The sequence below is a fragment of the Marmota marmota genome, unplaced genomic scaffold, assembly GCF_001458135.2.
Source record: "Marmota marmota marmota unplaced genomic scaffold, marMar, whole genome shotgun sequence".
In the NCBI taxonomy this organism is placed as follows: Eukaryota; Metazoa; Chordata; class Mammalia; order Rodentia; family Sciuridae; genus Marmota; species Marmota marmota.
Genome location: NW_025999991.1, coordinates 6,516,304 through 6,544,027, shown reverse-complemented (window position 1 = coordinate 6,544,027; position 27,724 = coordinate 6,516,304).

Below are 27,724 nucleotides of genomic sequence, written 5' to 3'. Positions count from 1 at the left end.
GAGCACCGGCAGAGAGTTCCCATGAAGATTCTGAAGTGCCTGAGGGTTGTGGCTGGAAACAGGGACATGGATCAAGACCCAGCTTTCCAGATTCCTCTGACTCCCTCAGGGCCCCCTCCCTTGCTTTCCCGTTTCTCATGTTTTGTCTCTGTGACCAGTGGGCCTTTCCATATTCTGTATTCATAGTCCCTGACTTTTCCTGTGTGACTAAGCTTTGCTCAGTCATGGGCGTGTGACCCAGGTTTGTCTTTCACACCCAAATCTATGTGCAGACATCCTCACGAGACCCACCACAATGCCCATCTGAACTTAGATTGTCCCAAAAATGTATCCAAAGCATGTCTGGCATGGAGTGCTTATCTTCTCGATAAAGGTTGATTAAATTAATATTAAATAAATTGGTTTTAAAATAGCAAAAGTTGAAGGAGGACACTGTGTTTCTTACATTTTTTAAACATCAGAAGAAAACTCAAAAGAAAGGAGAACCTGACAAAGGGGAATGCAGGATTGTTGGAACAGCTTGAAAATCACCTGGTGGATCTTTATCATCCTCTGGAGACTCCACATGACTCCAGATGGTGATTTATTTAGTCCTAGTGAGTCATGAGATGTCCCTGGTGAGGCTGCTGCCTTCCATTATTAATCTAATGACGCTTGAAGAGTTTGGGTAAAGAATGTCATCACAGATGCACTGAGGTTGTCCTGACAATCCTTTCAATAGGTGGACATGTGGTGTTATCACTCAGGCAGCCGAGGACTACCAACAGTGGGAGGCGGAACATAAACTAAGTGCGTTCCAGGTGCAGTGACATCAAGCATGAACACCAGTTCCCGGGCACTGAAGGCAACTCTCTTAGATTTATAACTCTCTGCCTTGAAATGTTGTGTGCATTTGCACACGATTGTTTTATCACTTCAAAAATATTTTCCGTTTCTGCCATTATACGTAAAAAGTAGTAGTTGGCACCATTCTCCTTCTCCCTCCCCCCCTCCCTCCCTCCTCCTCTACCTCTCCTTTCCTCCTTCTCCCTCCTCTCTCCTTCTCCCTCTCCCTCTCTCCCCCCCCCACCTCTGTTTTTTCAGCTGTAGGTACAAACACTTAAACTTTCAGATGAAGCTTCAATCAATTTGCCAACTTTGATACATTTAAGGATCCTTATCCTCTGGAGTTAGTTTCATTGTTTTGAAAGAAGAATGTATTGGAAATTCTAACATCTGCATAGTAGCTTAACTGTGAACATCACTAAACACACAGTCTTTCCTGTTTGATGCATGTCTTATTACTAATTAACAATTTCCTTTTATGTGCCCTGTCAGATGAGAATCTCCCAGGTTCCATAGCTCCTCGAATCATGCCAGGGATTTTTGTGCCCCTTGAACTGTGCTAATATGCATTGTCAATCAAACTACGGCTTTGTCAATTCCTGAACCTTTAATGCTATGCTGTATTTGTTTTTTCCTCTTTATCATTGATATGCTATTGATGTTTGCCAGATGTTAAGATATATCATATCAGTCACTCTGTCTAAATGTGACCTCCTTTTTGGCACATTCATTGGCTATCTATCTTTTTGTTTGACAAATATCTAAGAAGTGCCAGCTCCCGCTGCCCCCTCTACTTGGCTTTATTCTAAGGCTAACTCCTCTACTCCTGGGAACCCCTTCATAGCCAGGTGGGCCAAATCAATAAGAGTCATGAATAGGGACCACCCCATCTGGACACAGGTCTAACCTCAGGATCCAAGTCAAATCGAGGCAAGTGTGGACTTCGGAAATGAAGAGAAACAGACCGCAGCCAGAGACAGAGAGAGAGAGTTCTTCACAGGGCCAAGGGTTAAAGGATGTGCTGGCTGGACCCTGGCTATCCTTCCTGCCTCAGAGAGGATATGTGTCTGCAGGGTGAGAGAGGAAGAGAGGGAAAGGAGTAGATAAAGGGAGGGTGGAGGCAGGGAGAAGAGAGTCAGGTATGGAGAGAGAGGAGAGGGGAAAGAGAGATGTGAGTGAGCCAGGGATGAGAGAGCAGGAAACGTGAAATGCTGGAAAGACAGAATGGAGATGCTGGGGGGAAACTAGGGACACGTGATGGGAGAAAGAGGCAAAGAGGAGAGAGGTGAGAGAAATGGGGTGAGAGAGATGAGGGGAGAGGAGGAAAGGCCCACTGTTCAGGGAGGTGGGCAGAGAATGCAAGGTGGAGATGGGAGACAGCAAAGAGACTCGGGAGGAGCAGAGGCAAACCTGGCAGTGTCTGACTGCCTGCTTCCTGCAGCCTCCCACCTGCCTCTTCCCGCACACCTCCTTGCCGGGAACACTTACCTATGCCGAACACCTGTCATTCACATAGCAATTCCCTGAGGATCCAAGATGGTCTTGGTCTCTTTATCCAGAAAAGGTTAATTGTTCATACCAGAGAAATAATGTCATGTATGAAAAACATCCCTGTTGTCTCAGTATGTTTCACTTAGTCATGCTTCAAAGACTATTTTTAATTAAAATGTTGAATCAGTTTTAAATTTAGATATATACTTGTCAAACATGTATGATTCAAACTGAGTGCTTGACTTTAGTCATCCCAGGAAGGATAAAATAAAATTCTTAAGAATCTCTAGTGAATTCTGAGAGCGAGGTCTTTATTTCGGGGCCCTCTCTCTTGGCACTGGCTAGCAGCTCATCTCTTGCCATGCTGGAGGAATTAGAACTAAGAATTAGAGCAAAGAGGAAGCACTCCACATATTGCCCACATCTCAGAGAAAGAAAGTCTCCAAGACTCACAAGTGGAGAATTCCAGAAGAAAATGTGAACTCTGACCCAGTGAGTTTTCCAGCCCTAACCTGAGGCTCTGTGGTGCAAGATGAAGTGTAGGACCCAGGAAACAAGATGGCACCTTTTAATTAAAAATGCTTTGACTCTTCCCGGGTAGATGTGTTTAAATTGCTGATGTTTTCCAAACAACATGTTTGGTTCCAACCCATCTTTGGGTGTAGAAAATTATTAACCTGCATAAATTTTTATATTGCTTTTGTGGCTTCAAAATAGTATAAAAATAAAACCACAATCATACTTTTAATCATGTCTTTGGTGTAGAAAGGAAACACGGACAATTTTAATATTCTTTTGTAATATCTGGTCATATTTGTTGGTCGTGTTGTTTACAACTGAAGGATATATTTTGTTAAATTTGATTCTATCTTTTCAGGGCTCACAGAATTTAGTTATGCTTTTCTGCCTTGAAAGAAATGAGTATAAACTAAATTCATAGGCAAATTGCTTATAACTTAGATCTTGGCCAACGATATCCCCTGTATAAGTGAAAGGCATGAGTGAGGTGGATAAATTGGGGAAGAACCATGATGATTTGAATCTATGTAACAAGGCATTTGAAGTTAATAGAAATAGGATACAAGGAAAATTGGAAAGCAGATGTTGATCTTGGTTTGGGCCAAAATGAGCTGGGAATATTCATAAGGGAAACAGAAATGTCATTTTTAAGTGTCTGAATTGCTTTTTCTAAAATTTGAACATTTAAATTTATGTATATGAATAAAGAACTAATATATGTCTAAAGGAGAAATTATCATGAAGCAGAAGGGCTCATCACTGATTTAAAGGGAGCATCTAACTGGAACGAGTGAAGGATCCTGTGCTCTCTGCGAGACCCTTCACTCTCATGGAACCAGAGATTGCTGGTCACAGAGCTCATGGCAGACTTGGGTAAAGGCACAAGCAAGAGGAGCAGGGTCTACTCTTTGTCTCAACAGCAAGGAAGCCATTAAAACTGGGAGACTGTTAGAAGAGAGAAATAGAAAGCAAGAACAATGTATAAGTCATGTGCTGCAGGCTAATCATCCTCAACACCTGAAGATGAGTTGGAAATAAACATATTGTTTGGATAATATAAGAATTTTTAAGAAGTATTTAGCTAGTAATAAAAAATGTTTTTGATGGAAAAGTGTTTGAGCTGCACTCCTTATTGTGCCTTTGAGAGCCTCAGGGCTGTCAACGCAGTAGGTCAGATGATACATCTTCATCTGGGATTCTCTACTCATGATTCTTTTTAGGAAGGTGTGAAGCAGAGGTGATTACCCAAGCACATTGAAAAATCGTGTCAGTATACTTGACATTTATGATTTAATTCTGTCAGGTAGATATTTCATTATCCGCATCTTTAGATCTGGGTTTCTGGTCCTATCCCATAGGCCCACTTCACCTGGAACATCTCTGTTGTGGTTTAGACATGGGGTGTCCCCCTAAAGCTCATGCGTGAGACAATGCAAGAATGTTCCAAGGTGGAACCATTGGGTTATGAGACTTTTAACATAATCAGGGAATCGATATCCTGACAGGGATTGATTGGGGGTTAACTCTGGGCAGGTAGGGTGTGGCAGAGGAGGTGGGTGAATGGCGGGATGATGCCTTTGGTGCATGACCGGGTCTGTGATGAGGGAAGCTGTCTCCTCCTGCTTCCTGGCACCCTGTTCCTCGTACTTTTCTCCACCACACCCTTCCCTCATCACACCAGGATGTCTGGCTTCATCTCAGGCCCCGAGGAAGGGAGCCAGCTGTCTGTGGACTGAGACCTCTGAAACTGTGGACCCCCAAAGAAACCTTTCTTCCTCTAATTGTTCTTGTGAGGTCCTTTTGTTGACTGCAATGAAAATTTTGACTAAAACACCCTCGCAATTTTGAGGATGGAAACTCCATCCCTTCAATCACAGTGTCCTGAAAAAATCCCTGGTGATATTCTTGTGTCCTCTCTTTTTCACCACCCATTTCTAATGGCTCCTGAAACCTTGTTGTCTTTCAGAGTCTATTGGAATATGATGTCTCCCCTACCCTCAGTGCCTCCGTGATGGTGTGAGCTGGGGATGTTCAACAGACAGCTTTTCTCAGATCCCCTGCTGCCCACCCCGGCTCCAGTGCACTCCCTCCACAGGAGCCAGGGGGATTGTTTTTGTCTAAATGTGAGATAATATATTAAATGTCATTTTAAATTTATATTAAAATTTTATTAAACATTTTGAATAAAGATTCAAAATCTTTGAATTAATTTCACCAAGAGTCAAAGCCAAAGCCTTAGAAAGGCTTTGTAGGGCCTGTGGGGTCTGAGCCCTGCGTGTTCCTGTGACTTTTCCTCTCCGAAGATTAAACCATATGAAGTTGCATAGCTCCATCCTGGGGTTTTCATCAGCCCATAATGCAGAATTTCTTATTGGAAAAGTACGAACTATGATCTTACGTCATGTTGACCAGTCCAGTTACTTCTGTGTTGTTAATATTCATATTCAGATGAGTCAATCAAAAGGCTCAGAGCAATTGAATAATTTTCAAAAAAGACCATGAGACCTAGTTAAAAACTTAAAGAAGGTCTTTCTGACTCTGGCATACAGTCTACCAATTAAGCTACACTGCTTCCAGTGCCCTGCTGGAGAAGTTGGCTTCCCCAGAGTTGACAGGCATCTGCAAATATGTAGAAACACTCAACACTTTCTTTGAGTAAATTTCATTCACTACAGGCTGAAATTTCCTATTCAAATACTTGGGTCTAGAAATGTTTTGGAGTTTGAATTTTTTCCAATTTTAGAATATTTTCATATATATAACGAGGAATATTGAGGAGAGGACCCATATCTAAACACAAAATTCATTCATGTTTCATATACATCTTCCTAGAGGAAAGGAATATTGTACAGTATTTTTAGTGTGTCTCTGTTTTTCTTTGTGTGTGTATGTGTGTGTATGTGTGTGTATGGTGCGGGGGATTGAACTACCCAGGACCTTGTGCATATAAGGCAAGCACTCTACCCACTGAGCTATATCTCCAACCCTGTGTCTGCTCCTATGTTTTGACTGCAACTCTCACATGAGGTCAGGTATGGAATCCTCATATTTTGGAACATTTGGGGGTTTGGATTTGTGGACTTGGATGCTCGACTTGTACTGCTGGTAGAAATTATTTACCACTACTGAGCTTCTCTCCGAATCACATCTAGTAGGGTTTACAGACTAACACTTAAAAAAAATGTCTTGCTTTGAATTCTGGTTCTCTATATTGAGTATCAATTGGCCTTTTAAAAGTTTTCAAATAAACGAGCTTTTGATGCTAGCGTTATTTTATGAACCATCTCTTTTTAAATTACATATAATTAAGTTTTTGTTCTGAAAATTAGATGATTATTTTTTATTCTTATAAGTCTTTAACCAAAGGTACACTGAGATCATGGTCCCCTGACACACCCCAGGAGGATGAGTCTGGTTCTAGAGGGGCGCTGAGATGTATCTGGCTGTCACAGTGGTAGTTTACTTCCAGAGCAGGAAGCAAACGAGGTTTATACAGCAGGCCCGTGACATGGCCAGTAGCCAGATACTTAAAATTCTGCTGTGTGTTTTATAGGCTCAAAAACTTTTAAGCACATCCTGGAACAAATCTTTACTTCTGAAAGTGCCTTGCGTGCCTCTGTCATGTAGCCAATGATATTGTTATTTTTAAACAGCGGGAAGCACATACATTTTTTCTAATAATTCACGATTGATGCTACCTTATTAAAATGTAAGGTGTTTAAGTTGGCCCTAAATATCTTTATAATCATGGGTAATTTTATTGGCAAATGTATTTAAAGTAAGACTTTTAATTGCTTCATGGCTCAAAAATCTGCATAATTTGGAAAGTTTTACATGTGAGTTTCTCATGTCAACGTAAGCAGGCTAAGATAAGTGTAAACTTTCTGTCCTCTACTTTAATGAATTATTCAGACATGGTGTTTGGGGGGCACAGTGAAGGGGTTTCCATGTCCTTCGGTGAAGAACCCAGGCAATGTCATCAAGAGGAAGCCTAGCCCCGTGGTCTTGTCTCTGCTCTCAACTTTACTTTTCACTATGCAGTTGAATGGGCTCCTCTTTGTTTTAACCAGTGCAAATATTCTAAGGTGAGGACTGGGATCCAGTGCAACATTAAGATAAAAGACAAAATGTGTAGGGACACACATGATCACTTACCATTTGGTGTTTGACCCAAATGCAAGTATAACTTAAAAATTTAATTCTGGATTGATAAGCAAAAAGAGTCAAATAAAACTCCTTTCTGAACTTGGCTTGATCTGATTATTCTGATTTTCCTGAGCTCAGCTCATGTTCTTATAAATGCTTGACTCTTTCTGAGGGCCTGACAATAGACATTTTAATCCCAGGAAACCCTACTTCACACTGTCCCCATTTCGCTGGGAGTATGCACACTAATGGAGTTCTCTTTCCTGACCGGGCAGGATGCTCTTTAAAATCACTCAACTCTCATTCCTGGTGGGCTCTCAAGGCAACCTCTTGCTACTTGGACTTGTTAGGTCTAACAATGACTTAAAGTTGAACCTAATACAGCCTTAAGTCTCAGTATCCTCTCTAAGAATTTGCCATACAAAATATTCTTGGCATTTATTATTATTTCTATACTCTGAAAATAGGTTTATGGCATATTTTCTATCTTAGTATAATTTTGCGATACAAGCTCTACTTTAAACTATTGTTTCTTGTATTTTTCATTGTAAAATAATTGTTGAGCAATAACAAGCTTCAGCTCTTGTATTTCTAGATGTGGTTTTCTTCTCTTTTGGGGGGAGATGGAGGTGACACTAGGGATGTTTACTTTTGATCTTATCCAAAAGAAATAACTATTATGTTTTCAGATGAAGTGTGATCCAGCTTTTTATATAAATTTACAAACATTTTGCTACATACGTAAGAATACCATGTGTGCTATTCCATAATTTTAAAAAAGTGGGTTAACACACATTTCCTTATCTGAATATGAAGATGCATCTTAGTTTTAAACAAAGGAAGATTGTATGACTAATTTATTCGTACATGTAAGCAAATTGTCCAACTAAACATGGGAAGGTATTTTAAATGATTTTTAAATTTAAAAATGCCATTGCAAATAATGCTGTAAAAAACATTCTCATACATTCATTTTGTGCATTCCTAAGTAATAATTTCCTAGAACTAGAATCTTTAGTGGAGAGGACATGAGCAATAGTGCACATGTAAATATTGTTAGTGATACATTGTTTGCCCAAATATCAGGCCAATTTACTATCCCAAAAGTGGCATATTAAAAATCCTGCTTTTAATAACCCCATAAAGATTATTACTTTTTAAGCTATAATATCTCAATATTGTTGCTCTGATTTGTACTTGATTAATTCTATAACGGTTATCAGATATTTTGCATGATCTCAGTCCTTGAAGTTGTAGTTTACTTCTTGATTTATCATTTGGGTATTCTGGGCAAATGTATCACTCACAATTTTAAGGAAAATGTGTCCTGAAATTATTGGTAGTATGTTTTGTTCATTAGTCAAGGTTATTAATTGATTTGATATCTCCTTTGATTTGGCATATCCTCTTATTTATTGAGAATTGAGTTAAAATTGCCATTTTGGTTAACTAGCTTATTGAGAATTGAGTTAAAATTGCCATTTGGTTAACTAACCATAATGTTTTCTTTGTTGTCTTTAATTGAATGATATGATTTGACTGGAGAATTGACCATGTTATGATCGGGCAATAATCTTCATAACACTAGTATTTTACTTTTTGCCTCAAGTTTACTATTTCTGATAAAAGCATGCAGGACTTCAGTCTTATTTGGTGGTTCACCTGGTATTTCCAATATTAACTTTCATCTTTTTTATACCCTTATTCTAAAAATATATATTGTGAGCATATGGCTATTTTCAAAAATCTATCTGGCAATCGTTGTCTTCTAATTGAGGTATTTAATTCTTGTATATTTAGTGTAATAATTCAGGCAGTAGGATTAGATCTACTAGCTACTGTTTATTTTCAGTGTTTTCTCTCAGACTCTCATTTTCTCTCTATCTTGTTTTGTGTAAATTGAAAAGTTGTCCCTATTCCTCAGTTTTTGTCTTTTAGTTACATGTTTATAAACAGCTTCATACTTATTTTAAAATTTGATGATATGGCTTCTTCCCCTGAGAGCTTCGTGCCTCTATTCTTTTACCTTGCTTTTTTGCAGCTTCAGCTCTTGTATTTATAGATGTGGTTTTCTTCCCTGTTTTGGGGGAGATGGAGGTGATACTAGGGATTGAACTCAGGGGTACCCTGCCATTGAGCCACATCCCCAGCCCTATTTCTTATATTTCATTTAGACACAGAGTCTCCCTGAGTTTCTCCGTGCCACACTTTTGCAGAGGCTGGCTTTGAACTCTAAATCTTCTGCCTCATCCTTCCCACTGGGATTACAGGCGTGCCCCACTGAGCCAGGCCACGTTTATTCTGCTTTGCTTATTTTATAAAAGCTCATTGATGTACACTTTGCATACCATGAAATTCATTGATTTTAATGTGTCTCCTTTGGTAATTTTTGGCAAATGTATACAGTTGCACAACTATTGCCACAATACAGTATAGACCATTCTATTTCCTCATCTCAGAGAAATCCCTCATTTGTGTGAGTCCCCATGCCTAGCCCCATCCCTACCCACTTTCTGTAGCTGTACATTTGTTGACCCTGTAATAGCAAGTGGCAGTCCTTGATCAACAATTTTGGAAAATTGTTGATTATGATGCCTTCAGGCAGTTCCTGCTCTATTCCCCTGCAGGAGTTATTCCTGGTCTCCAAGTTCATACTGTGCCTGATGTAGCTCTTCTGTGCTCTTTTATGCTCTTCTGTTCTTCTCCTTATCATTGGTTATTTTGTGGGCACTGCACATCTGTTTTTATTTTCATCTCATGCATTCTGAGACTCCGGCGCACTCAGTTGAATTTCTTAGTCTCCTGTTTGCTGCTTCCTGTGGGGACTCAGCCTGCTTGGGCACCTGATGCTCAACGCTGTGGGCATCAGGAGCCAACAATTCTCGCTTTTGTCTTCCCAGGCTATTTAGCTGCTTAGGGCTCTGTGCAGTGTTTCTCTTTTAGCTGCAACATTTAAATCTATTGTTCAGCCTCAGAAAGAAAATCAATGTAAGAATTTTAAGTAGAGCTCTTTGTATCACATCAACAATGATTATAATAGTCAGTGTATAAAGAGACCAACCAAGATGGCAACCACAAAAATAATTCTTTATGTACTTATTCTCAGGACACTAATGGAAGTCCTATATTTGTCTAGGAGTTTGCTAATTTCTCCACTTTGCATGAAACATTCTGTCAACTTGAAAAATGTCAATTCTGGGAATGTTTACAAATTTATCATGTTCAATATATTTTTGAAGTGTTTCATTTATCTTGGAATCTCAAGATATTTTAGGTGAAATAGATTATACTCTATGGTTGAAAACATATTCTTATTGCTCTGTATAGTATTTTACCTGTAGTAGTGTAATTATTCCTTCATAATTGGTTTCTTTAGCTCTTCCATTATCATTTTTTTACAAGCACTTACTGGTAGGGGAAACTTTTCCATTTCTCAGAAAGATTTCAGTTGGTTGTTATTTTCAGTAAAAAATAATCACTTTTGCAAAGATTAATTGTGCATAGTAATGACATGAATCATTGGTACATATGGACGTTTTTGTATAATATAATTAGCTAAAAACTGCCAGATCTGGGATCTTACTGTGTTTCTGAGGTTGATGTCTCTGTAACATTATCTACTTAGGAATAAATATCCAGTGTTTTCTGGAGTAAAGCTGTTTAACGAGGTTGAAAGATTTCCTGCACAAAAATCCCAGCCAATTGTTCTGCTGTCGATTTTTCATAAACAGTGATTTGTATGAAAACTGTTAACATGCACTACTTTATAAAAAGGCTATATTCATTGAAGATTATTTCAGTTATCTATTGCCCTTTAACATATCATCCTTAATTTATCGGCTTAAAACAACAACCAAAGTATTAAATCTCATGATTTGGTGGGGCAAAAATTCAGGTAGGTCTTGGAAATTCCCTTGCTCCATCTGGTGTTGGGAGTATTGACTGATGACTGGGGTTCTTCCGGTTGCTAGGCTGAACCTCACTCAGGTCTGCTGTGGTGAAGTGCAGGTGAAGGCTGGCCCATGGTGGACTCTCATGCCCCAAGCTTGAGACCAGGGGCATGTGCTTCCTCTATTCCAGAAGCACAGTGGTGACAGGCCAGACCACGCTGAGAGGGAGAAGCAGATCTGCTATCCAAGGAATGTAACCACATTTGTCCCCACAAATTTGAAATGGTCTCTCTATATAATCCTGTCTTTATCTATAGGTATGACTTAAAATGTTGTCATTGATTAAAATTTAAAATCAGAGTAGTTATGCTTCCGCAAATAATCAATATTATTACTAAAAAACTAATGTTAATAAATATCCTCCTTTGCATTTTCTCATGAGTTTAAGCATCTTATCTAAATACATACTACTAGGGGTGCTATATTTTTTTCTTGACTATTATGAGCACTTTATATAATCAGCAATTAAAATATGTCCTACATGTTTTTCCTAAGTCATCCTGATGTTTTGATTCTTTGATAAATAGTAATTTATTACCTGAGTTTGTCAAGTATTACACAAAGAAGATATTCCCAGATATTTTTAAAAAATATTTTCTCTCATCATTATTGTTGAGGTTTTGTGTTTTATCTTGCTTTGTTCTTTGGATTTACACAGAGATTGGTTACAGGATTATATATTATTTACATAATAATTCATTCAAAAACATAAGCCAATGATCAGAATTAATTAAATTGCTGGCCAGTGAACTTAACTTACATGAGACTTTTTTTTTTTAATGTAGTAATTCTGAAGGCCTACAAAATTAGTTGAGGGAATTAGATCTATGTTAGAATTAATTAAAGCTGAACTTGTAAGCAGTGTTCCATGATAAATCAGGTATGTATTCAAGTTGTCTATGACTCTAGAAATGAGAATACTAATATGGTAGCTGATGCAGTCAAATGTACATAGCTCCAAATGAAACCTATTTTTGATGACCTGAGATACTAAAGGAAATCACAGTAAGAACTTTAATATCTAAAGGGTATTTTTCCATCTGTTTTGAAAAATCCATCATGTGTAATTAATAATGAGACCTTGAACTCTACAAACTTTACAAGTTAAAGTTAAAAATAATTTCTGATTGTTTTCATTAAGACAATATCTACAATCCACATCACCCTAACATTGATGTGTAGTAGAACTCTTAAAAAAGGACATCAGATATTTGAGCACTTATCACATCATTATTTGATCACCAAGTTGTTAGTTGATATGTCTGTCTAATCAATGATAGGGTTTCTGTGGAAGTACTCCGATTTAGAGGTCTTCTGAGAAGGGGGCATATGGGCTTCTAAAGTCTTGATAAAATCATTCCAATTATAAGCTTGAAAAACAATAAATTCATTCAACCTAGTTAGGGAGCTTACTGTAGCATCATAAGTTATAGTGTGTGTGTGTGTGTGTGTGTGTGTGTGTGTATATATATATATATATATATATATATATATATATCCATCCTCATTAATAATGAACTTCTAATAAAATAGTGAAATAATCATAATGCTAATTTAATGGGAAAACCAAATGATAAATGTAACATCATGAACCCTTAACAGATGTCCTAATTAGATATCATTAAGGAGTCTATTAGATGAATTCAAACTGAGCCTTTCATTTACTACCAAAAATATAACCTTTAATTTGTAATGAAGCAGATATAGGCTGAAACCTCACTTGTGCAGTAGAAAGAAAGCAGGCTAAACTGTCTGGAATCGTTCTTGGTCATGCTCACTACAATTTTAGATCTCTATGAGGTACCTAATGCTGTTTGATAAAAAATTTAAATAGAAAATAAGACAAAACAATTTCCTACAGTTAAACTCATAGAAATTTAGAAGTGGTTTTGCAAATTCTGTGAGAGTATTTTGAAATCTGGTTTTGGCAACAAATAAAATGTTTTAAAATATAGTTATTTTTCATAATTTTCTGATGTCATTTAAAAGAATAATAATTTGTATTTGTCACTTGGTGGTTCTTAAACCAGGAAATGACACTCAAACCCCCTAGGCAGCTTATGTATCTGGGGTATATATGTTCCTCTTTAACAGATCTTTATAACAGTCAACTGTGAAATGTAAAGCAATGTTTGATGCATCATTTTTTTTTTGGTGTTTGAATGTACAGAACAGATTCACTGAAATCTAATAATTAGTACTAGTCAAGAAAAAGATGTAACAAATGCCTGAACAATATTAATGTTTCTAGTAACAGCTTCCAATAATTTCCAATTAATTTCTTATAATTGAACGAAAACAATAAAACAGCAACTAAACTCATAACCATGTAAATGTGTCTCAATGATTCTCTTTTGGGTACATCTACCTTTGGCTTTTTGCCAACTCCCTGTTGACTTCTGCTAAATTCTCTAAGGGAAGATTCTGTGCCTAACAAAGCAGAACTGATCAGGTCTAAACAGCCTTGTCTTCCACATCTCAGCTCTGCAATCTGGTGCCTGGTTTAGAACCCAGGGATGCTTCTGGGATATGGCACAAAGGAAATAAAATGATTTAGCCAAAATTTTAGGATGTAGGTGCATTGCTATAAGCCTGGGATCAGCTTAACAGCCAAAAACATGGAGAGCAAACTTTGAAAAAATGAATCCCCTTGAACCTGTATTTATGATTTTTTAAGTGGGACAGCTGCTGAATTTCCTAATACTCTGTCACAATCAATATGTGCTTTTAGAAGAATAGACTCTTGTGCTGATTAGCAAATGTACCTTCAGTTGACTTATGAACCACTAAGTGTGGAGATGTGTGTTCCCTCACTTGTGAATATAGAGTCTCTTCTCCTAACTCAGAGGAAGCCCTGTCTCTGGGAATCAGGTTCCCAACGGGGTTCAGCAATTAGCAGGTGGAAGAGGACTGCAGGAACCGGGCAGACATGCCTTTCTCCATAGCCGCACTCATTAAACTTGCTCTTTCTGTCTCCTTCACGAGCTCTTGATGGCAGCAGGGGCAGGGACACAGCTTCCTTTTCAATGTCAGGATTTTGAAAGCTGGTTCATTATGTTACAGAACATCTCTCTTGCATCTATTTTAAAAGTCGTGTTCCCTTCACCCAGCTCAGGCCTGGCTGGCGCCCCAAAGGCCTGCTGCGGGTAAGAAGGGCTTCCCCGTCCTGAGGAAGGTGCGGGCTCTGCCTCCCTTTGCCCTTCAGTTCCTCCTGCTTCAGCTCTGGGATCCAGGATGGTGCATTATCTATCAGGTACACTGGACATTTTTCCTGGTTAAAAACCACGATGGCTCTTTGAAAGATAGTTTTCCGGGTCCTTCAAAAGCCAAAGCTCTTGATTTTGATGCAGTTCGATTTATGGTCAAAACTTTTCATATGATAACTTTATCAATCTTTATTTAGGGCACCCTTCTCTATCACAGCCATGAAGGCATGCTTCTGTGTTGTCCTTAAAAGTGCTCTTTTCAGGGCTGGGGTTGTGGCTCAGTGGTAGAGCGCTTGCCTAGCAAGAGAGAAGCACTGAGTTCCAAAGCCACATTAACAACAACAAAAAAAGATAGTAATAAGGGTATTGTGTCCATCTACAACTGATTTTTTTTTTAAAGAGAAACAGAGAGAGGAGAGAGAGAGAGAGAGAGAGAGAGAGAGAGAGAGAGAGAGAATTTTTAAAAATATTTTATTTTTTCAGTTTACGGTGAACACAACATCTTTACTTTAATTTTTTATGTGGTGCTGAGGATCGAACCCAGTGCCCCGCGCATGCCAGGGGAGCGCTTTACCGCTTGAGCCACATCCCCAGCCCAACTGAAAATATTTTTTACAAAGCTCTTTTGAAAGTAGATTTTTAATGTACCAAACATTAATTTTGGCATAAGTTGCAGTGCAACTTTATTTTTTCTGTGTGAATTGTCAACTTTTCCGTACTCATTTGCCATCTTAGCTATGTTATATTGTCTAATTTCAGTTTAGGATTTATTGATTTTGAAACTCTATTTCTCCACCTGCCTATCCCTGTTCTATCATCCCATTACCTTAATTTTTGATACAAATAAAGAAAAACACCCTTTCCTTGTTATTTATTCTTATTCTACATAAACTTCAAGTATGATTGTTAATTTGCATACAATCCCATTTATGCATATGCATACATGTATTTAGGCAAGAGTTTTACAAAAACTGGACCAAAAACCTGTAGAATAGTTGAGAGAGAGAGAGAGAGAGAGAGAGAGAGAGAGAGAGAGAGTTTTAAATAATTAATCCACTCAATTTTGGAAGCTGTAAAGTGTGAAATTCTCAGGGTAGGACTGCAAGCTTTTGAGCTGACATTGCTGATGTTGCAATACAGAGTTGATCTACAATCGGAGTTCCCGTTTCCTCAGAGTGTTTGTTTTTTTCTTAAGAGTGTCAACTAATTGCACAAGTCCCTTTCACCTTATGGGAGATTATCTTCTTTACCTAAATTCTACTAATTAAAATGTTAAAAAATGCTTACACTGAAGCATCCAAACAAATATGGCCAAATATATATGAATCTTGATCTACACAAGTTTACATATAAATGAATGATAAATAATGGTATTCATGGAACAATATGAAAAAAAGTATATATTCAAATTATAGGAATCCATGAAAAAGGGAAAAAAAAGACAAAATGATAGAAGGCTTCTCTGAAGAAATAAAAGAAGAAAATTTTCTGAATCTGGGCAAAGATGTAAAAATCAGGCACAGGAAGATGAAACACAGATTTGATCCCAAGAAAACTGTACCAACACTTTAGAGTCAAACTGCCAAATATCAAAGACAGAGTAGAACCTGAAGACAGAAGGATGCAGTTTGTGACATGTGCATACAGATGCATGGATAAAGAAAATGTCGTGCACGTACACACAGAGGGACACCCTCAGCCTTCAGAAGGAAAGACTGTCTTGTGATAATGCGGAGGGACCTGGAGGACTTTGTGTCATGTTAAGGATACCAGGTGCAGGATCTCACTCAGATGTGGAATCTGAAAAGTCAAACTCTTAGAGTCGAAGACTGGTGAGCAAGGACTGAGGGTAGGATTGCAGTAAGGAAGAAGTTGGTCAAAGAACACCAAATTTCAGATAGGAGGAATAAGTTCAAGAGAACTATTGCACAACATGACAATTACAGCCAATAACAAGGTATTGTATTTTTAAAAATGCTAAGAAAGTAGTTTTTCTGTTTACACCACAGAAGACTATCACAAGTACATGAGGCAACACTTCTGTTTATTAATTTGGTTTAGCCATTCCATAACATACTTTAAACATCATATTTTACAATATATAAACAATTTTTGCCCATTATTTTTAAATTCACAAATATTAGAAAAATATTATAAATGAATTATTTGATTGACTTTGAGAAGCACTGGCAAATTCATCAGATCCTTCTATTCATATTATGTATCAGAGGTTCATTAAAGACTTTGTTTGTTTGTTTTTGCAATACTGGGGGTAGAATCCAGGACCTTGTGCATGCCAGGAAAGTGCTCTATCATTGCTATATCCCCAGCCCAGCTTTGATTTCTTAAGTACCTAATTACCTTAAATCTATTTTATTTTATTTTTTTCAGTTTACCTGCTATATAATGACCAGAAAGAAAGAATTTACTGCAGAGATATCAGGGGCAGTTATAGGTTGTTTTCTTCTTACTCACCACCTTCTTTTATTTATTTACCAATTGACTCTCCAAACTAGTCAAGAAGAACAGATTCTGAGAATCTTGCACCAAGAGGATTTAATTCAGGGATTGATTCTTCCTTAAAAAGTAGCAGGGATTGTCTTTGCATTTAGAGGTGTTGTTTGTTGAGAACCATGTGTGTCTGGAAATGTTCATCAATTTTTTAAACAGGGGATCTGAACGATGTTCCATAATCCTGGACATGGCAGGAAGGGACCCATCTAGGGGTCACTGTATGAACCTGGTTACAAATCTGCCAATACTCAACCTCTTTGTAAAAGCCCAAAGGAAGAGTCACAGCTTCACGTTTCAAAGCAAGTCCCTGGTTTAGGTGCCATCAATCTACTGTCCACTACTCTTCCTACAGAAAGCTGTATGAGCAGGCTCGTGAAATTCTTTTTCCCATCTTCATTTCCGAAAAGTCAAAGATGCTGGCAAGAATGATAATGAGCAGAACCAGAATTCTCGAAACGGGTTCACATAGTTCTTTGTTGTTTTTTCTTTTTGTCTTAAGAAATCACTTCCTTTATTTGGGGAATTCAAACTTTCCTGGAAGGATAACCTAACAGAATGGGAGGGGATCCCACTTTGTTTCCAATTGTGAGCTATAACCTGTCCACTTCCCAGGCATCCCAGTCTTTACTGCAGAGTCCTGAGGACATATTTATGCAGTTAGTGTCGTTTGTGGAACTCAGCAGTGTAACAGGGAAATGCAGAGGTGAAACTGGGCTTCAGAGCTTTACCAGGCTACATTATCTTGATTGTATTCCATTTAGGATTCCCAACTACTATGTTTTCTGCCGCAGTCCAGCTGCAGCAAAATAACCAGAGGGTGACGAACAACTTGTGTACATTGATACAGCAGGAGTGGGAGCCGTTTATTGTAGGACAGGAGGGGTATATATACATTCCACACAGCTTATCTTAATTAGCATAAACTAGATACAGCAGTCAACCAATAAGGAATCTCCACACTTAATGGCTCGCTGGCGTTACTTCACAAACCACTCCCTCTGTCAAAATGCCAGGCGCCATCCTGACTTGTTTACAGACCCTAACAGTTTTCTAAATTTGTTAAAGCCCCCAAATAATTGTTTTCCATTCGGGCAATAATTAAATGGTGTACTTGCTTTCACCATTCACGTGCCTTCAGAAGACCTCTGCCTTATTTGTCTCATTGAAGTATCCGACTGTCATCTCTGCGTCCCTTTCTTCTCCACCTCTACTTGGAATGGCCAATTCATTGCAGAGTTTGAGCATTTTTTTTTTCTGACCTATTTTATAGTTACGTAAACTGAAATGTGTGTAAAGCCCATACTCACCAAGAACCAGGAACATTTAAGTGTTCTTTGGTTGGTTCCATACTGGATGGGCTTGACCAACAGACAAGATCAGTCAGTCAGCCCCAGGAAGAGGTGTGGGTGCCAAGCCAGCCAGCCAGGCAGCAAGAACGGAGGAGACAGCTCCGTGGACAGGTGGGCCAACTGGCCTGTGCGTCCTGGCACGCTTTCTCCTGGAACCCAGCCAGACTGTTTGCCCATTATTCCTTTCAGGGTGTTTTTTCCCCAGGTGTTTTAATTTCATTAAAAATGCAAGAGACTTGAAATTTGGAATATTTATCTCCATTTGCTCATTTCATGCCAATTACTTTGCTGACTGCCAGAGCAGCAAATGACAAATAAATAAACCTTGGCAAAGGAGACTGGGCGGCCACGTTCACCTCCACCACCCCAGGGAGACTGCGGCCATGCTATCTACCCCACAAATATGTGCTTCTATTTTAATGTCCACTTGGCAAACTAAATCTGATGATTAACATTTATGTGTCTCTTGCCAAAGAGTACCATGGCATGTTTGGGTACATAATCACAACTGCGTAGTCATTTACGGTCTATTCCTGTATGCTGTGAAATAGGGCTGATCACTTATAGGAACTTACATGCCAGAAATAGAGAAGACAAAGTAGAGCTTTCTACAGAGCAATTTTAAAATAAAAGTTACATCTTGGAGAGTATATTCTTAGAAAAGGAATTGTAATTGCTTTTTTTTTTTTACTATTTTTATTTCAAATTTAATGCATGTTTCTTAAACATACAGCTTTTAAAAAATAACATGGCCGCCATCTCCACACTAAGCACCACCCTCTCCAGCATTCCACTGAAAGTGTTTCTCCTTCATCGATTTAGGTCATTCCATCTGCATTGCCTCAGATTCATGCACACATGACAATCCATCTGTATGTGATACATTGAAAATCAGCTCATAACCAACAACATAGTGGTCCAGGAATAGCAAGACCATCATGAGCAAGAGAAAACTTGGCAGATAAACCCCACTGGATTTTAAGAATCTCTAGCATGAAAACAGTTAAGAACATTGGTGTGAGAAAAGATGAGTGGACCCATTGAGAGTGCAGAGGAAGACTCAGACTTACGTGGTTATTTGGTCGTGTTTTAAGAGATCATATCATGTGATTCAATGGGGAAAATATGTCCTAGTCAATAAGTGGTGTTACCTGAAAATTAACTTGTGACTGATCATAAATGCAAATGCAAAAGCTCAAATTATAGTGCTTCCATAAGATGTGGTACAGTGAGCCTGCTAAAAACTGTGAAATTCTACCGTCTGCAGGAAATAGGTAGCCACCTCTTCTGCACATGACAGTTCTCCAGTGTTGCAGTCCTCTCCATCATATGGTGTGATCAGCTGCACCCACTGCTACTTGCAACAACAGTGAACTTTTAGGGGCAGCGCTGAGCACAAGCTCTCAACATAAATGAGCACACATCGTGTATTTTACTATATAGGAAACTTAAAATCTGCAATACTAGTAATATTGATTGGCCTGAGAACATTGAATAGATGTTATCCCGTGTGTGGGGGGAGAATGACAGTACTCTCAGGATTGATGGTAACATTGTATTTTCTGGACCAAATAATGATTATAATGGTGTGCTAATTTGGTTTACATCTTTATTTGGTGAGAATTTATCAGGTTATGTACTTAATATTTGTGCCACTTATACTGTTTATGTTCTGCATCAAATAAAAGGTAAAAAATGAAGCTGCATTAGCAAAGATGACAAATGACTAACAGGAAATATTTCAATACATCTGAACATATGTATATATGTCAGTGATTCATATCAATTACCTATCAATTAAAATTATATGCTTTGAAAACTTCAAAGACAATTAAAGAGATATAAAATTGTTCACAAAGTGTGTTTACAAGAAGGGCCTCCTTAGAAACCAAAGAAATGAAAATTTCAAATAAGATAACTTTCTATTTCATCAAATTGTTTAAAATCTTGAAATGAAAACACTCCCTAATGCTTGTGGACTAAATTTCTTAAATAGACTCTAGTAGGAGTGACATTTCATGTCATGTTTCTGGAAGGTGATTTGGTAAGGAATTAGAAGATTTGTATATTTACATACCATTTACATAGCAATTCCACTTTGAGAAATCAATCCCAAGAATATAAATAAAGATGTGATCTAAATTTTGATACCTAGAGTTTTTGTCCTAGTGACAATTCAATTTAAATGACAAATAGGATTAAAAAAAATGGAGGTTGAGTGTGCAATGAAGTGCTTGGAAACCGTGCTGCATGTGAAGCGAAAATGAGAGAACCACAGAATACACTGACTATCAAAGCATTAGAGCCCTCACTAAGAGGCATTGGATAGAGACTGGGATGTGTAGAGACTGGTTCCTGGATAATAATATCTAGTCCAACAGCTGAGCACAAGTCCAGAAATGTGAAGGACACGATCCAAATATGCAAAGCAAATGTGTAATATAAATGGGTACTGAAATTTAGTTTCTTGACCTCAAAATATGCAAATAATGTGCTTTTAATTCCTAAAATGTGCACACTTTTAAATTAACATGGTACTTCCTCTTAAGATTCTGACTCCCAGAATAAGTGGGGAACAGGCGCTGTAACTGATAAAAATCCCATTATCCTCATCAGTTAAGAAGAGGCCCAAAATCATCCACATGCTTGGGTAAAGTGTGTAGCTCCTTTGAATCAAAATTTCCAAAAATTGTGTGATCTCTTAACAAGCCACTGAATCATTTTTTTTTCTTTTTAAAAATAAATACGGGGAGTATTTATGAAATCTAAAATATATCCTATGCAAAAATCCAATGAAAAAAACACTTATACTTTGGGCTGGGGCTGGGCCTCAGTGGTAGAACACTTGCCTTGCACATGTGAGGCATTGGGTTTGATCCTCAGTACCATATAAAATTAAATAAATAAATAAATAAAGGTATTGTGTTCATTTACAACTAAAAACCATATTTAAAAAAAAAACATTGTACTTTGTAAGTAGTTACCAGCTACTTAAAGTTTATTATATTTTCCTTTGTACCTAGTTGGATGTTTTCGGTGTACCTTCTGTTCCTTCAAAGAGCCTTGTCCTTGTGTCTGAAATAGGTTTCAAGTGACAACCGTGTTTCCTTCCTTGCTGGCTTCCTTGGTTCTGTCATGAGGAATCCTGGAGTAGATTGGGTGGCACTTTCTACAAGCTTCAGACTATGTGGGCTTGTGCCTGAGAACCAGGCAGCATGGGCTGTAGTTCCGACTCTGCCAGCCCCAGGGTGGGGTCAAGGATTCTCCATTCTTTCAGCTTCTCACCTGACACTGGTGCAGCCAGACTTTCAGACTGGCTGTTGTAGCAGATCGTGGAGCAGTGGCTTATGTGAACAGAGAGCCATCTTTTCCCCTTATTCCTTCTCTGTGGTGAAAATGTGATCACTGTAAGTCTTCCTTTGTGATATGCCAATTTTTAATGTTTTTTTTTTTCAAAGAGGCTTATGGAAATATTTAGCTTCCGAAATAATAGATCAAGGCCAGAGTGAGCAAATGAGCAGACCTAAGGAAAAAAGTGAATGCAAAAACATTGGTAAGTTAGTATCCAAAATGCATCGCTGATACTTACATTTGTCTGTAATCCCAGGGGCTCCGGAGTCTGAGGCAGGAAGATCGGGAGTTCAAAGCCAGCCTCAGCAATTTAGTGAGGTGTTAAGCAAATCAGTGAGACCCTGTCTCTAAATAAAATACAAAGTAGAGCTGGGGATGTGGCTCAGTAGCTGAGTGCTGCTGGGTTCAATCCCTGGTACCCCTCCAAACCCCAAAAACACAAGAAGAGAAAGAAAGAGTTAAAGAGCTTCTCAGTTGCCTGATTCACTGCAAGCTCATGAAAGGGCAGAACAAGGGGCAGATGAAGGGGCAGATGATTTGGCTATTCAAAGAAACACAGCATGAAGTCACCCCCATGTGTCCCTATGGAGACACCCAGTGACTTGTAAGCAACATTAACAGCCTTTATCTTTTCTGGAAGGAAAGTAATGAGGGTTCTAGGACTTTTCTTGGAAGTTTGCTCATTGTAAGCCAATGGAAAACTGCCAAAGTCGTTTGGTAAATGTCAAAATAATGTGGTCCAGGTGCAGAATTCTCTGGCAGAGCATCTCCAGGCACCCGCGTTGTGCTGGTTCCCTGCACCCCACCCCTCTGCACTTTTCCCTTGCTGTTACCCTCGGCTGCTGCTTGGCCCTTCTTGGCTCTTTCTCATCCTACTCCTCGTGCTCATCACTCTGGAGCACAAGTGGAAAGGTGTCTTTGTGATGCGATGTATGTTGTACAGTCACACCAGGGTGGGCGGGCAGCAGAGGCTGGGGGCAGCAACCACATTAGGAAACCCCGGCTGAGCAGGTGGTAAGGCAAGCCCACTAGCAATCCTTGGATTAAAGCAAATTCACTGACCAAACCTTAATACAGCTGTGTGTGCATATATATGCCTCCCACCTGGTCAAGGCTGGGGTGAGAGTAAATATCTGTGGCCAGCACAGCCTGCCACAAGTAACTTTTATCATAAGAAAAATACTTTAAAAAAGAGTTTATATTGTTTTGGTTCATTTTTTACTACTATAACAAAATAACTGAAGTTTGGGAACTTTATAACAAAAATGAGCTAGCAGGGCACAGGGGCATGCATCTCTGATACAAGCCACTTGGGAAGTCCAGGCAGGAGGATCACAAATTTGGGGCCGGACTGGGACATGTAGCAAGATTCTATCTCAAAATGAAAAATAAAAAGGATTGGGGATATGGCTCAGTGGTAGAGCACCCCTGTGTTCATTCCCCAGTACCAAAAATGAAAGAAAGAAAGAGAGAGTTCTAAAGAGAGAGAGAGAGAGGAGGAAAGGAGGAAGGGAGGGAGGAGAGAGGGGGGGAAGGAGGGAAGGAAAGATGGGAGGAAGAAAGAAAGAAAAGTACAGTTTATTTCACTCACAGTTTTGGAGGCTGAAAGTCCAACATCAGGCAATTTCATCCATTTGACCTGTGGCAGGGGCCTGAGGGTGGTGGATCATGGCAGGAACACCTGATCGTGTGCAGGATAGGATGCTAGAGAGCCCTGAGCTCAGGCTCACTTACTCTCCTGGGAACCCTCTGCTGAGACCTGCTGCCCCTTCCTCAGGCAGCACCATCAGTGACATAAGGACCCTGGGTATCAGCCCAGCTTTTTTATGTTCCCATCCCTCCCACATCACCACAGTGGAAGCAAAGCTTGCAACACAGAAATCTTCCAGGGACACAACACATGCAAACCGTGGCACAGATCTCAACCACTTGGAGCTTTGGATTGGTATTGCACAGCAACACTTGAGAATCTATTCTCTAGTAAGAATTGCAGTACAAGGAGTCCCAGGTAACGTTTAAATGAATAATACCTACTAAAAAGTGGGTGCACATTATTGTTTTCACTTGGGAGAATATATTTAATGTTTCCAAAATTTTCTCTCAGGTGGACATAAGAGAAATATTTTTAAAGATTAAATGATAAAATATGCATTAAGTACAAAGTAATTAAGTGCCTGGAATATGGCTTGTGTTATTATTACTATTATCATGTTGTTATTATCATTATTTTAATTTTGGGGGGTCTGTACTAGGATTGAACCCAGGTACACTATACAACTGAGCCACATCTCCAGTGTTTTATTTTTTTATTTTGAGATAGTTTCTTGCTGTGTTGCCGAGGTCTTGTTAAGTTACTGAGGCTGGCCTGGAACTTGTCACCCTCCTGCATCAGCCTCTGACATGCAGGGATTAAAGACGTGTGTTATCACACTGGGCTCTGTTTTTATGATTGATATTATTATTATTATATTTTCTCATTGGAAAATAGTTAATGTTTTCTTATTAAATCACTAAGAAAGAATACATATAGATTAACACGGATCACATACATTTCTTTCACAAAAATTGATATATACTAAAAAGTAAAATAAGCAAAAGCACATGAAAATGCATGATAAAACAGTTATGCAATAAACCAAAAACAAAACACTCATTTTACAGAGTCTGATATTCACCACACCATCAGAAAAATTCATATTGCCAGGATTTAATTCACAAAGAAATGTTCAAGAGTAAATAAGGAAAGATATCAAAACATTTTTGAGTGACTGACAAAGGTCATGGATGTGTTAGAAGTCACATGAGATTCTTCAATAATGCATAATTTTCAACAGAAGTCAATTGTGTTTAATTGACCCAAATTAATAAATGGATCTTGATAAAAAGGCTGGCATTAGCAAATAGGCAAATGAGCCAATTCTGAAGTTCTTGTGAACAACATAGTCTTTACTATAATTGTGTATACCAGTCGATGCTTTGATCTGCAGGATGTGTGACGCATTGCATTGTTTTTATAGGACCTATGTCACTACTGAGATTAACACCATTAAAATAATTTGTACACAGTAGGGGAAGGCTAATTTCATGTGTTTCTCTGCACTTGGCCCCAGAGTACAAAAGAGTTTAGGAAATAGTTACTGCATAATGAAGTAGTTCTGACATCACCCTCAAAGTCCTGACTGGAAACAAATCATTTTAAAGAACTGCACAGCTCTTGAATGATAAAAGCTTGTGAAATTTTAGGGACCTCTGATTTTATACATTGTTAGTGATAACATTTAGAATTTTATTTGTCTGCATATTTGTCTTACAAAAAAATCTTGGTTTAGGTGAAATTACAAGGGTTTGTTTTTCTGATAAAGTAGGTATAGTCTCAGGCAGAGTGGGAGTGGTATATACCATCAACAGTGCCTTCAGGGATTAAGGATTTTAGTGGGAATATGTATTAGTCGGGATTCTGCAGAGACACAAAACCAACAGGCGATTATGTGAGATATATCTGTATACCTACATCTTTATCTACCTACACATATATAATATTAAGGATATATAGATGTGTGTATACAGATGCATACATACATATATGTTAAGATTACACGTGCAGAAGAGTGACAGGCATCATAGCCACTCAGATTACACATACACATGAAGAAGTTGGTCCATGTGATTATGGAGACTGGGGAGTCTGCATTTGCAGTGTGGGCAGGAGGCTGGAGGCCAAGGAAGCCTTGGTATTGATGAAGTTCGAAGGCATCTGCTTGGGCTTCTCTTACTCAGAGGAGCATCAGCCTCTTCGTCCTCCTCAGACTTTCAATGATTAGATGATCTGCCCACGTTATAGAGGCCATCTACTGTTCTCTACCAATGAAACTGAAAATCTTACCCTGAAGTATATTTGTAGAAATACCCAGAACAATATTGGACCCAATATCTGTGCACGCTGTGGCCCAGTCAAGTTGACACATAAAAGAAACCACCACAGAAGGAAAAGGGTGAGGTTGCCCAGCGGCAGATCCTCAAGTACCCCTAGAGACCTAACCACTGGGGTCTGCTCTTTCAGCCAAAACTTAATCACATTCCACAACTAGCTGCATGGGAATTGAGAAAATTGAGTGTTTCAGATGGACTTACTTCCATCTCAGATAAAATGAAGAATCTTTCATGAAGCAAAAAGGGAGAATAGATATTGGGTGGGCAATTGGCAGAGTCTGATCCCTTAAATAGTTTGCAGAGTGTCCTTAGTCTATAAAGCATAGATTAATATATTCTATAAATCAGATAACATAGAAAATAAGTATTCCCTTGATATTTTCAGGCAGTGATGCAAAGAGTCCCAATTTAAGAGAATTAAACTGGAATTTTAACATTAGAAAGAGAAAAGCCTTCGTAGGATGTAAAAAGCTACCTGCCAGCCCAAATATATTTCCATATAGATTAACTTCTTTCCAGGATAACCAGCAGCCACTGTTCCAGTTACAGGGAACGTGAAAGGGCAATCAAGAGGTTGTAATTACCGTGCCTCAAAATATATGACTTGCACCATTATTTAAATTTTTACATGCTCATTTTTACACAATCCAGAATGGCTTGCAGATTCCTTCATATTATCTATTATGTACATGTACACACACAAAATCACACACATTTATATGTATTATACTCTTATTTTTAAAGTAGTGTATATATCAGATAAACTAAGAAATGTGTCTTCTTATGTTAATTAAAGATCACATATTAGGGATGACTTCCCAGTAAGGCACATTGTATTCTTCATGTTCACATAAAATATCCTGAAATATCTCAAGCAGAATAGAAATTTTCTAACATTATCAATTCAATCTTAATTGCTAAAATTTATTTTCATTTTTATGCTAATGCAGAGGCTAAAAGTTCATCCCCTTGCTGAAATGTCACTGGATAATATATTATTCAAATATGAATTATACATTAACTATGCATTTATTATATGGAATATGGCAAATGTGTAAGGAATTGTAGTAGTGGGACTCAAATTAAGGATATATTGTTGAAATTTACCCAAAGAATATTCATGTACTATTACGCTAATACAAAAAGCATACATTTTCTTATAAACTTATATTGTATTCTAAATATCAAATCTATAAATATTTGAGAATGTGATATATTTTGATAAACATTGGCTTGTTTAAATTTTTACTGTGAATTGAACCTGTATAACAGTACAGTGCCAGGTAAGTGCTGTCCTTTTAACATGCATATGCTGTTCTACATGCCAATATTTACAATTTCTCTTTATTTCATTTCAACTCTGTAATTGAGACATAGCATGGTATATTTTCCAAGATAGATATGGAAAAGTACCAACTATCTAGCAAATTACAAAAGTTTAAACTCAACTTTATGTACACTGGCTTACACCTTAAGCTGTTTATAAATGTTTCTGTATAGTTTAAGTCCTAATTTAAAGACAACTCTACATTGATATCTTAATAGTAATACCTTATACTATTCTACTAAGACAATTAATGTTTAATGAAGTTTCATAAGAAAATAAGCCGTATAGAATAAGTAGATAGACTCATGTTTTATTTTCTCCAAGTAAGCTTTAAGTACTACTAAGTATTTATTTTAAAAATTATTTGATAGGAACATAATAATGACATAACTTTCAGAATTGTGATTTTAGAGTTTATGCCAAGCATTATAAAAATAGCTATTAACCAAGTCACTACATAAAATTAGACTGATTTTAACAGTGACTGCAACCATAGTAATATGATTTGAAGCTTACTTATTACTACTTCTCTATTATCTAGAACTGAAGGTATTGGAAAATTTCTAATTCAGGGTTATTAATGAGAAATCAAATATAAAATTATTTTAAAATCAAGGCATAAGCTGGGTGCTGTGGTACCTATAATCCCAGTGACTCAAGAGGCTGAGGCAAGAGGATCACAAGTTCAAGGCCAGCCTGAGTAACTTAGCAAGACTCTGTATCAATAAAAAATAAAAAGGGCCAGGGATGTGGCTCAGTGGAAGAGCACCCTTGGATTTGACCCCCAGTAATATGAAAAGAAAAGAAAAGAAAACAAAAATAAAAGAATATGCAGTCCTACCGGCAATGTGGGACTAAAAATTGGTACAGCCACTATGGAAAGCAGTATGGAGATTTCTCAGAAAACTTGGAATGGAACCACCATTTGACCCAGCCATCCCACTCTTTGGTTTATACCCAAAGGACTTAAAATCAGCTTAATACAGTAATGACAATGTTTATAGCAGCTCAATTCACAATGGCTAAATTTTGGAACCAACCTAGGAATCCTTCAATAGATGAATGGATAAAGAAAATGTGATATATATATATATATATATATATATATATATATAT